Below are 13198 nucleotides of genomic sequence, written 5' to 3'. Positions count from 1 at the left end.
CAGGCCTTAACAAAGCAGAGCTGTAAGGGAAAATGGGTTCTTACCTGCTAATTTTCTTTCCTTGAGTCCCACAGATCAGGCCAGACAAATGGGCTTTTCTCCCTTTACCAGCAGATGGAGACAGAGAGGAAAAGCTTTACTGTACTGTTTGTACATAAGATAGTGTGCCCCCTGCAGTCAGTCAGTATTCTCTGTCTCCAGCAGATGGAGACAGAGGAAAAGCTTTACTGTACTGTTTGTACATAAGATAGTGTGCCCCCTGCAGTCAGTCAGTATTCTCTGTCTCCAGCAGATGGAGACAGAGGAAAAGCTTTACTGTACTGTTTGTACATAAGATAGTGTGCCCCCTGCAGTCAGTCAGTATTCTCTGTCTCCAGCAGATGGAGACAGAGGAAAATCTTTACTGTACTGTTTGTACATAAGATAGTGTGCCCCCTGCAGTCAGTCAGTATTCTCTGTCTCCAGCAGATGGAGACAGAGGAAAAGCTTTACTGTACTGTTTGTACATAAGATAGTGTGCCCCCTGCAGTCAGTAAGTATTCTCTGTCTCCAGCAGATGGAGACAGAGGAAAAGCTTTACTGTACTGTTTGTACATAAGATAGTGTGCCCCCTGCAGTCAGTCAGTATTCTCTGTCTCCAGCAGATGGAGACAGAGGAAAATCTTTACTGTACTGTTTGTACATAAGATAGTGTGCCCCCTGCAGTCAGTCAGTATTCTCTGTCTCCAGCAGATGGAGACAGAGGAAAAGCTTTACTGTACTGTTTATACATAAGATTTTTATTTATTTTATTTAAAATTTTTATATACCGGCATTCATGATACAATCACATCATGCCGGTTTACATAAAACAGGGGTGTACAAATAACAAATTGAGTAATCTATTAGTGAGGAGGAAGCAGTTACAAATAACAAGGTACTAGAACTGGGAAAAGAGAAGAAAGGGCGAGGATAACATAGGATGTAGATATTTACATTAGTAATAACATTTTTAGATATTTACATTAGTAGTAACATTAGTAGTAACATTTAGTAATAGATAGATAATTTAGATAGTGTGCCCCCTGCAGTCAGTCAGTATTCTCTGTCTCCAGCAGATGGAGACAGAGGAAAATCTTTACTGTACTGTTTGTACATAAGATAGTGTGCCCCCCTGCAGTCAGTCAGTATTCTCTGTCTCCAGCAGATGGAGACAGAGAGGAAAAGCTTTACTGTACTGTTGGTACATAAGATGTATTTATTTATTTTATTTAACATTTTTATATACCGAACATTTGTTTTTCACTTCATGTCGGTTTACATTGTAACTAAGACCAGGCTTTAATCCTGGTCCGATAAAGCAAGTAAATTTAACTATATAAAATTAAAAAACTAAAATAAAATAAGTCGTATAAAAATAAAACATATTAAAAAAAAACTTGTAAATTATCAAAAATAGTTAAATTGCCCAATAAGAAATTACTAAAAAGAAATAGAAATTATCCAAGTAAGCAAACTACAAAATAATAAAATACAGTTTTTAAAAAAAAAAACCTAAATAAAATAAATCACTAAATGTAAGCATTTCTTATCTAAAAATAAATCAATAATGAGAGAGTCAGTAAATAACAAGGATTAGCCTTGTTGAAAATAGGTCTGCTCAAACAACCATGTTTTTAACATTTTTTTGAAAGATTGTATGTTTGCTTCTTGTCGAATATCGAACGGTAAAAAGTTCCAGAGTTTTGGCCCAGCGAAAGGGCCCACTCCCTAATTGAGTTCAAATGAGCGGATTTTGGAGAAGGTATTGAAAGAAGTGTTATTGTTTGTAAGGTTTTGGGTGGACCCTTGGACACTGTGGCTGCTGACCACGCCCACAGGGGAAGTCCCGTGAGGGGCCACAGGTCAGGCTCAGCTTTAGGACACACAACACAGATAGATCTTTTATTAACAGTATTGAGGAGCCACCAAAGGTGGCAGTAGTGAGCAGAGATGAAGCCCGGCTGGGCTTGTAGTCCCTCAGGGCTCTGGAATAGCGATCCCACAATGGCTGTGCTGTAGTGAAGAGAAACTGAGATAGTGAGTACAATGAAGTATATGCAGGGTTCTGGAATAGAGCCTCGTTGGTGGAGTACTCTCACAGCGGTTTCTCTCGGTAGGAAACACAGAAGCTGGAATAGAGGCAGGCCCTCGAGGAGCGAGTACCTGGTTCCAGGGAACAGCTCTGAGAGAAGTAGATAGTAACTCACTGATGGTGTAGGCAGCAGTATCTTCCAGGCAGAAATGAAGTCCAAGCAGTGAGTCTGGGAACATGGGCCCTCGAGGAGCGAGTACCGATTCCAGACAGCGACCTGAAAGATAAGAGAGAGAGAGAGAGGCCCCCGAGGAGTGGGTACCCCAAATAGAGTAAGTCCAATAATGGAGAGGCAGAGTAGCTAGGTACAGAGAGCGTATCCCATCCGTAATGAGTTCCTGTACGAATACCTTTGCTAACTCGATTAGCTAGCAGTAGTGTAGGCTTTTTGTATCCGGGATGCGTGACGTCATCACAGGGGGACGCCACTGAGGTTCGCGGCAAAAAAAAGTATTTGAAGCAGGACCGCGCGGCGTGCGCGCCCTAAGGCAGCTGGATAGCATGGCGGGAGGCAGCACCTAAGCCGGACTGGGGATGCCGGAGAGGATGGCAGGCAGATGCCGCGGCAGCCAAACATCCATCAACCACGGGAGGAGTCGCCAGAGAGGTAAGGAGGGCGGAGTGGAGACGTCAGGCAGCGACAGTCATAACAAGAACATAGTGTCCCCCCTGCAGTCAGTCAGTATTTTCTGTCTCAATCTGCTGGAGACAGAGAGGAAAAGCTTTAAACACTGGTGTACCCCCTGCAGTCAGTCAGTATTCTCTGTCTCCAGCAGATGGAGACAGAGAGGAAGAACATTACTGTACTGTTGATACATAAGATAGTGTGCCCCCTGCAGTCACTCAGTATGAATCGTACCCAGGCAAAAACCAAAACAATCCACCTCAAGTTCGAGCAGGGAAATAGTAAAACACCGGTCAACGCAATATTAACTGAATAACACTTTCCAACCAGAGGATTTTGAATGCTACGAAGATAATATCTGACATGTATACAGAGAGTAGAGTGGTCTTCAGAAACACAGGGTGGGATTCTGGACTGATCTGAGGAACTCATGAAAAGAAAATTCGCAGGTGAGAACCAATTTTCCCTTCCTTCTCATTCCCCAGATCAGTCCAGACAAATGGGATGTTCCCAACCCTCCCTAAACTGAGTGGGACCCCACAAGACCCACGTGTAGCATATTCTGAACAAAGCCAGTGGAATCCGCAGCTCGAGCATCCAGTCTATAATGTTTAGTAAAAGTATGTAAAGAAGACCAAATTGTTGCCTTGCAGATCTCCTGCAGCAATACCAATTGATATTCTGCCCAAGAAGCAAACTTTTCCTTGGTGAAATGGGCCTGAAAACCCACCTGAAACTGGCGTCCCTTGCAAATGTAGGTGGAAGCAATTACTTCCTTAATCCTTCTAGAAATAGAAACATTCAATGCCTTTTTCCCCTTTGGTACTGCTATGTTTGGCCCCGTGGCTGACCTCACTCACCCCAACACGCCTGAGATTCTGCTAGTGGCTCTGACACCACCACCATGGTCCTGACGCACTGCTGCCCTCTCCCTTAGGCGAGCGAGCATGCATGCACCCTCACCATGCAATAGAGGCCCCGCAGCGGGAAAGGAACTCGTGGTCCTCATCTGATGTCAGCTTGTGGAGTATGTGAACCTCCCACCATGCCCACAGCCAATGCCTCAGCAACAGGTCCTCCTACCTAGTCTGCAGTGCATGTTCCGTGTATTCCGCCTTGTTCCAGTCCTGTCTTGTCTCCTGTCTTGTTCTCTGCCTTGTCTCCTGCCCATTCCTTCCCTTTCGGTCCTGCCTCTTGCCTTGCTCTCTGCCTCCTTGTTCCTATTCTGTCCCTCCAGCCTGTGCCTTGTCCCCCCTCCGGACTGACCTCTGGTTTTAACCTTGGCTTTAGATTCTGACTGTTACCTGATCTCCCTGCCCTGACCTCTGCCTGGACCTCGATGCTGTCTCGTCTCCACCTGACTGCTTTCTATGAGATCCTCGCCTAAGCTTGCCGGCCCCGGGAACCCAAGATCTCGATCTGCAAGAATGGGGCTGGTATAAGTGAAGCCTAGACCTATCCCAGTTAGTGTCCACCTGTCGGCGTGGGCTTAGTGGGATCACCCGTCAGGCTGCGTCAACCATGCCACAGCCAAGGGCTCACTTTCTGTGACAAGTACGGCTTCTGAAGAGCACAAACCGATGGCCTGTCTTTCAAAAACTTTTAGTAACCTTCAAATACCAAAAAGCAAAATGATGCACTAGACCGGGAAGTAGGACTTCGAAAGGGTTTCCACCAGCCGCATTAATAAAAGCACATTTTTTCCTTCTGCGTACGGCAATGAACCTTAAAAACCCCTGTAAATGGTCTGTTCCTAAAATGTGGGCCAATAAAGCCACAAAGAGAGTTCGCCACAGCTGGAACATCAGGCACTGGGCCCAACAGAAGACTCGCCAACGGAGTGAGATGGCAAACGTTTTTCCAACTTGCCTGCCGAATCCCCGGAAACTCTCCGACAGCTATTTAAGTCTTTGTCTGCCAGGCTGTCCCAAAACATTAATTCTAAGCTTCAAACTGCGGTAGAAAAGGTGGCACAGGTTGAGCAGGAGGAGCAACTGGACATTAAGACTCAGGTAAGCGACCTCTAGGATGGCTTTACAGGTTATGGCCGCCAGATTGAAGATGCGGAGGAGGTTCTCTCAGCTAGGAAATGGGCAGGAGGATTTAGAAAACTGAGGCTGGTGAAGCCTCATCCGCATTGTTGGCCTCCTGAAGCAGGTCGCAGGGGCTGACGTGGTGGCATCTGTGGCATCATGGCTGCCTTCCCTCTAGGACCTCAGCGCATTAAAGTAGATTGCACACATCGGGCCGGGAGGGAGGCCATGCATCATTATCGTATGGCTCCACAATTTTGGAGATAAAAGAGAACATGAAAGGCCACCAGAAAGAAACACAGTAACACAGAAGTGTTCATTTTTCAGGACTTCTCTCAGGCAGTGGTTAAAAAACGACAGAGCTTTGCTGACAAGATTATCCGGGAGGGAAGTCTATTTTTCCCCCCGGGTGAGGTACTTATGTTTCTGCAGGAGGGCAGATGAAGAGGCTGGAAAGCACAAATTGTGATGCATTTTGGTTTTCAGCATCTGGGACGGGGATCTTTGTTAAATTGCATGTAACTTGTTACCCTCAGTGTGTGGCTGGTGGAGCCCCAAGCTGAGAGGGACATGTTGTGGGGTCTCTGGTGGTAACGGTGAGAGATGGTAAAGCATCACTCCCACGACATGGGTCAGATTTTTATATTTGACTTTTGTTAATTTGGACTCGGTGCTCTTGCTCCGGAAATACCCTCCTTTTGCTGAATCACTGGGCTGTTTGCAGTCTGGATAGTGGGAACGTCCCTTGTACTCGCTCATGATGGAGATGGTGGATCTTTTTCGCATAACACTCTGTTGTGGAGGACAAGGTATCCTGATAAGATCCTGCTTTTATTTTACAAGGATTGGAGTGCGGGGGTGGCACTCGCATGAAAGGCTGGATTTTTTGGACTTTGTTCTTGTGTTTGGTTACTTATCCTTCGTACATAACACACCCTTTCCTTTATATTTTGTTATTGTGCATGCTCTGAGCTGGTTGGAGTTTAATGCTCAGGGTCGCACAGGAGGGGAGTTGGGGTGGATGGGAGGTATTTGATTACAATTGCTGCTTTGATAGTGGAAGAGCATTGGCTGCAATTGCAGGTTATTTGGGGGGGGATTTCATGGTAGTGTGGGTGTGGGTGGGGAAGGTTAAACTGCAAAAGATTGAGATGAAGACAGAATGGGGATATTTTTTCATGTCACGCTAACATGGGCTTTTCATATCACTAAACTACGTATTCTACACGTTGAAACATTCTGCAGTATCGTGTATTGGCTTGTGCCATAGTTCTCCATTCAAAGCAATAATCTATGAATGTTAGAGATATATCCTCCCCAGTAAAGACTACCTGAATATTATAATTCTTACATAGGCAGAATCCTCAAATCGCTTTTCTCCAGGAGACTCCTATTACTAAAGCAGAACACTTGAAATGGGCAAGAAGCTGGATGGGATCTGTGTTTTTGGGTGCATATAACTCTAGGAGCTGGAGGGGGGGGGTGGGCATGTAGTTTGCTACATGAATACCTTCTATTCACTTTACACCGTACTTTTCAGATTCTGAGGGCCAATGGAGAAATTACTTATCTGATAATTTTGTTTTCCTTAGTGTAGACCAGTGGTTCCCAACCCTGTCCTGGGGAGCCCCCAGCCAGTCGGGCTTTCAGGATATCCACAATGAATATGCATGAGAGAAGATTTGCATGCACCGCCTCCATAACTTGCAAATTTTCTCTCATGCACATTCATTGTGGATATCCTGAAAACCCGACTGGCTGGGGGGGTCCCCAGGACAGGGTTGGGAACCACTGGTGTAGACAGATGGACTCGGGACCAATGGGTTATGAGCTTCCCTGCCAGCAGATGGAGACGGAGTCAGGTTTCAAAGCTGACGTCCCCTAGATATACCCCTGCAGTGACCTCAGCCATTCAGCATTCTCTTCAAAAGTCATTGTGGACTTACTATCGAAAAAACTTGATTACAAAACTTGATTAAAAATGGATAACCATCACCATACTCAACCAAACAAACACTGAACCCCAGTAAGATTATAGATGCCATGGTCTAGGGACTGGATGAAGGCTTACCCATAATCTTTTGGAATCAATATCCACTCCATGGGCGAATCATTGGCACTGTTCTTGGGCAGGATGCTGAGTCCATCTGTCTACACTAAGGAAAACGAAATTATCAGGTAAGTAATTTCTCCATTTCCTAGCATGTAGCCAGATGGACTCAGGACCAATGGGAAGTATAAAAGCTACTCCTGATTGAAGCGGGGGGCTGCCCACGATCTGGTTAATATCACCTTTGCAAAGGCTGTAGAAGAGGACCGGAAGGCTCATCTGCATATTGCTCCCAGCAGCCCCTGGGAGAGGAGTCCAGAGGTCACCTCAAGCGATCCAGGGATTTAATTCCACAGCCCCAGCTTCCAGAGACCCTGCACCCTATGCAGTAGATTTGGGAAATCTTTGGACTTATAAAAGTTTGCTAAAAGGTGAAATAGAGAGATATAGTCTTTAGTGTTTGAGTGTCTCTGAGATAATAAGCAAGCCAGAGACAGTTAATTCTAGTGTCTGTCTTTCCCACCCCGTCAACCCTTGATTTTTAGGCAAGAGATACTTTCTCATTAAAAATTAATCAGGGTCTTATCTAAATCATATGATTGTACCAGCTCTTATTGAAAGTTTAATCATCCCCTTGTAGGATAGGGATGTGCATTCGTTTTGAATGAATGCGCAATCTGCAACGTATAGGTCCCTATTCGTTACATTCGTGGGATCCCGAAACGTATGGCGAACCCCCACGAATGCAATGTATCATTAATGAATAAACCTCCCACCCTCCTGACCCCCCCAAGACTTGCCAAAAGTCCCTGGTGGTCCAGCAGGAGTCCTGGAGCGATCTCCTGCACTCGGGCCGTCGGCTGTCGGTATTCAAAATGGCGCCGATAACCTTTGCCCTTACTATGTCACAGGGGCTACCGGTGCAATTGATCGGCCCCTGTCACATGGTAGGAGCACAAGATGGCGCTGGGGGGTGGCCGGAAGTGCTTCACCCCTTTCAGAAAACGGACCAGGATGAGAGATCGGGGCCACTGCAGGGCCTGTGAGGTTGTACTGACTTTCATTACGAATGCTGCTGCTGCTGCTGCTGTGGCCGCTTTCAGGTTGTTTTATTTTGCATTTCTATTTTTAACCCCTTTTTTTTTGTTCTAACTTTTGTATTATTTATTTATTTATTTATTTGCACGTTTTTCTATACCGAACATCATTAGAGATATCATGCCGGTTTACAATTAACTAGGGATAACGAAGTAGGAAGATAGCAGTTACAAAAAACAGGGTCAAAAAACTGGGGGGGTGCGAGAGTAAAGGCGCCCGGGAAGAAGAGTAGCAGGCAAGAGGATAGATGACCTTAATACGTAGGAACAGATAAAGATGTACAACTGCCGACAAAACTGTTGTGTGGTTATGTGTGGTTACAGTAACAAATGTTGTTAACAGACAGTATATATACAGTACATTACAGTGGTTACAGTAAGAAATTTTGTTGGCTGACAGTAGACAAATTTACAGGAGAGTACTTCCATATTTAAGTTGGGAGGTAACTTGTGAAGTAATAAAACAGCAGCATATTTAGAAGTATAGCATCCTAACACAGTATCAGGTATACAAAGTACAAGCTTAATAAATACAGCAAGATTTGAGAGTCTAGTATTTGAGAGTCCAGTAGTTGCGAATCTAGATTTGCGAAATTAGTATCTACATATGATTTCTGCAGCAGGATGATACGTGGCAGAGGTTACGGGAAGGCTTGTTTAAATAGCCAAGCTTTGAGCCTGACTCTGAATTTCTGAGTGCACTGCTCAAGTCTGATTTCGGGTGGCAGAGTATTCCAGGCATAAGGACCAGCAATGGAGAATGCTCGTTCTTTGGTGGCCTTGAAGTGGAACTGTTTATGAGATGGGATGTGTAGGGTACCTTTGTAGGAGGCTCTGGTGGGTCTATTAGTGTCGTGGAAGCAGACTTTGTCTTTCATCCAGTGCATGTCTTGGTTGTGGAGGGTTTTGTGTAATAAAGTGAGTGTCTTGAAAGTTATGTGTTGTTGGATGGGGAGCCAGTGTAGGCTTTTGAGAATGAGGGTGATGTGGTCGAATTTGCGAGAGTTAGTGAGGATTCTCGCTGCTGAGTTTTGTAGTAATTGGAGGGGTTTAAGTGTGGTTTTGGGAAGGCCCAGAAGGAGGGAGTTACAGTAGTCGATTTTGGATACTACTGTTGCTTGCAGGACTGTCCGGAGGTCGCTGAGATGGAGGAGGGGTCTAAGTTTTTTTAAGGTATTGAGCTTAAAGAAGCAATCTTTCATGATTGCACCAATGAATTTTTGTAAGTTAAGGCAGTTGTCTATTATGACACCTAGATCCCGGGCTGATAGAGAAAAGGTAGCATTGGCGGGGGGTGTGGTCTTGGAGTGGTTTGGGGGAGTGATTATGAGAAGTTCGGTTTAGCTGTATTAAGGGCGAGGTGTAGCGAGGTTAGGAGACTGTTGATGGATGAAAGTGCGTTTTCCCATCTTTGAATCGTGGAGATCAGGGAGTCTGAGATGGGGATGAGAATTTGAACATCGTCAGCATATATGAAGTATGTGAGGTTCAGGTCAGAGAGGAGCTGGCAGAGGGGAAGTAGGTAGATGTTGAATAGGGTGGACGACAGTGAGGATCCTTGTGGAACGCCTCTGGAGAGGTGGCTAGGTTTGGATTCGTAGTCGTCAATTTTTATTTTGTAGATTCTGTTATTGAGGTAGGATTTGAACCATTGGAGGGGGGTGCCAGCAATACCAATCTCGCTGAGGCGTGCTAGGAGTATGTTATGGTTAACCTTGTCAAAGGCCGCTGAGATGTCTAGAAGTGCCAGTAAGCAGGAGTGACCTTTGTCAAATCCTCTTAGGATGGTGTCAGAGAGTGACAGTAGGAGGGTTTCCATGTTGTATAGCTTTCGGAAGCCGAATTGAGAGGGGAATAGGATGTTGTGTTTTTCGAGGTGGTCAGAGAGTTGAGTGTTAATGGTTTTTTCAAGTACTTTTGATAGAAAAGGGAGGTTAGAGATGGGGCGGAAATTGGAGAGGTCATTGGGGTCGAGGGTGGGTTTCTTGAGGAGGGGTTTAATGGTGGCTTGTTTGAGAGGATCGGGGATGATTCCAATAGAGAGTGAGGAGTTTATGAAATCAGCAATGGGCTTTGCAATGCAGTTGGGGATCATTAGTAAGGCTTTAGTGGGAAGTGTGTCAGAGGGGTGTCTGGTGGGTCTCATTTTTTTGAATATATTTTCTATTTCTATTGATGGTGTCATTTCGAAGGAACTGAGTGTAGTCAGTGTAGAGGAAGGAAGAGGAGTGTGTGGCGGGGATGAGGTGGGAAAGAGTTGTACGAGTTTTGAGACTTTTTCATTGAAGTGATGGGCAAGTTTATTGCATTTGTTTTGAGTGTCAGAGTCAGACGGACTGGTAGAAGGAGGCTTGGTAAGTTCAGCCACGTAGGAGAAAAGCGCTTTAGCATTAAATTGTAAGTCGTGTATTCTTTTGGCAGAGAAGTCTTTTTTGACTTTAAGGATGCCAGTCCGATATTTGTGTAGGGCTGTTTTGTATTTGGCCAGGAGGGAGGGGGATGGGTCTTGGCGCCATTTCTTTTCAAGGTGTCAAGCTTGGTGATCACATCTGGGAAATAAGCAGGTTGCAGGCAGAAGTGCATATTGCATTGATTCAAGAAACACCTGCACATGAGAGGGTTCCCTGAAAAGCATGGAGGTGCCAGCAAGGGCACAGTTGGCTGAGGAGCCGGTGAGGAGGTAGAGGTATTGAGTTTGATAGACGTGGTTGTGGCAATCACAGTAGCGTCTAGAGAGAGCTCAGGTTGACTATGGCAGCGGCCAGAGACTCCAATAATTTTTGCTGTTCGCTGATCCTTTGTGCCAGGCCAGGAATGGCCTGGAGGGCCAAGACCTCTGCCAGGTCCGTGGACTTGGCAATCTGTTATGATTTGTGGGGAGGAGCCCCACAGGTCCACACCGTCAGGAGGCGAGGTCAGAGAGAGCAGGGAGCTCTGGGCGAGGCTATGGAAAGGTCCCGAGGAGCCAGGAGAATTACCCCAGGAGGGAAGCAGGCTGGAGACAATACCTGGGCAGAGACCCCGAAGGGGAAGGCGCCAGACAGGCCACAGAGCGGGAGGCGGGAGATTGGCCGAGCAGGAGGTACTCCGGAGTGGCAACCCTGAGATGCGGAGCTGTGCAGCGTAGAGGGTATTGATATAACGCCGTTGGCCAACCCGCGGAGCAGGGAAGCCCAAGTCAGGTCTCCACAGATGACGTATGCACAACCCCGAGGAGTGGGAAGCTCTGATAGTCTCTGTATAGCACGGAAGCACTGCCCTGAGGAGCGGTGGGTGGGTGGGTGGGGGGCGCTGACAGTAGCAGTGTAGCACGAGAGCACTGCCCCGAGGAGCGAGGAAGCACTTACAGTCTCTTGAGTAACTTATAGGCACAGCCCCAAGGAGCGGGGAAGCCCTGAGGTAGAACTCCCGAGTTGCAGAGATGTTCCAGGGGTAGCCCCGAGGAGCGGGGAGCCTTGCAGGGTAGGACCCAGGAGGTGCAGCGCCAGCCCGAGGAGCAGGGAAGGCCAGGAGACCAAGTCCCCGTGGAGTGCGCACACTGGCCCCCGAAGAGCGGGTACCAGACAGAGTCCAAGTCCAAGGAGTCCGATAGCGTAGGCACAGGAACACAAAGGAGGAGCTGTAGAGATGTATGGAACTTGTTGCCAAGTCGGCTAGCTGGGGGAGAAGGTGGAGCTTAAGTACCCAGGTCTGATGACATCATCAATCAGGGACGTCCCTGAGGTTCCTGCCAAAGAGGGCCCGGTGGCGTGCGCACACGTGCCTGGAAAGGCTCAAAGTCGACGTGGGTGGCGGCGGCATCCAGGCCGCCACGAGGAGTCCCGGGGAACGCGGCAGTGGAGACTGTCCTGCGTCGCAAGCAGGCCCGGGGAGGGCAGGAGAGCAGTGCAGGAAGTAAGTAAATGCGGTCGCAGCCATCTGCGCCCGACGGGCATAACAATTATCTGTGTAACCCATTGGTTTTTGTCTTCTGAACCCCCAGCGTGCCTGCAGTCACCAGGAAGGGGATGATGGTCCTAATCTCTTTAATAAGCTCCAGCAGATCTGTTTTGGCTGCTGGTTGTGCTCTTTGTAGATAGGAAACTTGAAAATTGGCTGCATCAGTGCCTAAGGTCACCATATCTTCCCTGTCCGAATCAGGGCAATGAATTTAAACCTGAAAACTTAGTCCTGGATGTCCCTGGTTCCATAGCAAAGTAAATAACATTGACATGAGAGATTACAGATCATTGGGCACTGCTTGGAAATCAGATTAATGAGGAAGGCCTGACACTCTGAGCTCTGAGGTGAGATGGCCGCTCCACATGATGTCAGGACCATGTCCCTATGAAACTTGCGTCATTTTTACTTTTTCTCTATGGCAGACATTCCTATCAGTGACCTGTTCCAGCTGACAGGCATGCTGCTCTCACTAACTGCGGCTGTGCTGCTTTCACTAACTGCGGCTGTGCTGCTTTCACTAACTCCGGCTGTGCTGCTCTCACTAACTCTGGCTGTGCTCCTCTCACTAACTCCGGCTGTGCTGCTTTCACTAACTCCGGCTGTGCTGCTCTCACTAACTGCGGCTGTGCTGCTCTCACTAACTCCGGCTGTGCTGCTTTCACTAACTCCGGCTGTGCTGCTCTCACTAACTGCGGCTGTGCTGCTCTCACTAACTGCGGCTGTGCTGCTCTCACTAACTCCGGCTGTGCTCCTCTCACTAACTCCGGCTGTGCTGCTCTCACTAACTCCGGCTGTGCTGCTTTCACTAACTCTGGCTGTGCTGCTCTCACTAACTGCGGCTGTGCTGCTCTCACTAACTCTGGCTGTGCTCCTCTCACTAACTCCGGCTGTGCTGCTCTCATTAACTCTGGCTGTGCTGCTCTCACTGACTCCGGCTGTGCTGCTCTCACTAACTCCGGCTGTGCTGCTCTCATTGACTCTGGCTGTGCTGCTCTCACTGACTCCGGCTGTGCTGCTCTCACCAACTCCGGCTGTGCTGCTCTCACTAACTCCGGCTGTGCTGCTCTCACCAACTCCAGCTGTGCTGCTCTCACTAACTCCAGCTGTGCTGCTCTCACCAACTCCAGCTGTGCTCCTCTCACTAACTCCGGCTGTGCTCCTCTCACTAACTCTGGCTGTGCTGCTCTCACTAACTGCGGCTGTGCTGCTCTCACTAACTCCGGCTGTGCTCCTCTCACTATCTCTGGCTGTGCTCCTCTCACTATCTCCGGCTGTGCTGCTCTCACTAACTCCGGCTGTGCTCCTCTCACTAACTCCGGCTGTGCTGCTCTCACTATC

The 13198-nt window shown here is 47.5% G+C and overlaps 1 protein-coding gene across 5 annotated transcripts in view; it reads right to left on the bottom strand.

Annotated features, from left to right (window-relative positions):
- The window catches only part of PRSS12 (serine protease 12), a 174689-nt gene that overhangs the window by 141422 nt on the left and 20069 nt on the right, over positions 1–13198 (bottom strand). The window lies entirely within an intron of this gene.

Source organism: Rhinatrema bivittatum, chromosome 1 (assembly GCF_901001135.1).
Source record: "Rhinatrema bivittatum chromosome 1, aRhiBiv1.1, whole genome shotgun sequence".
In the NCBI taxonomy this organism is placed as follows: domain Eukaryota; kingdom Metazoa; phylum Chordata; class Amphibia; order Gymnophiona; family Rhinatrematidae; genus Rhinatrema; species Rhinatrema bivittatum.
This window is presented reverse-complemented; position numbering and strand designations above follow the sequence as displayed.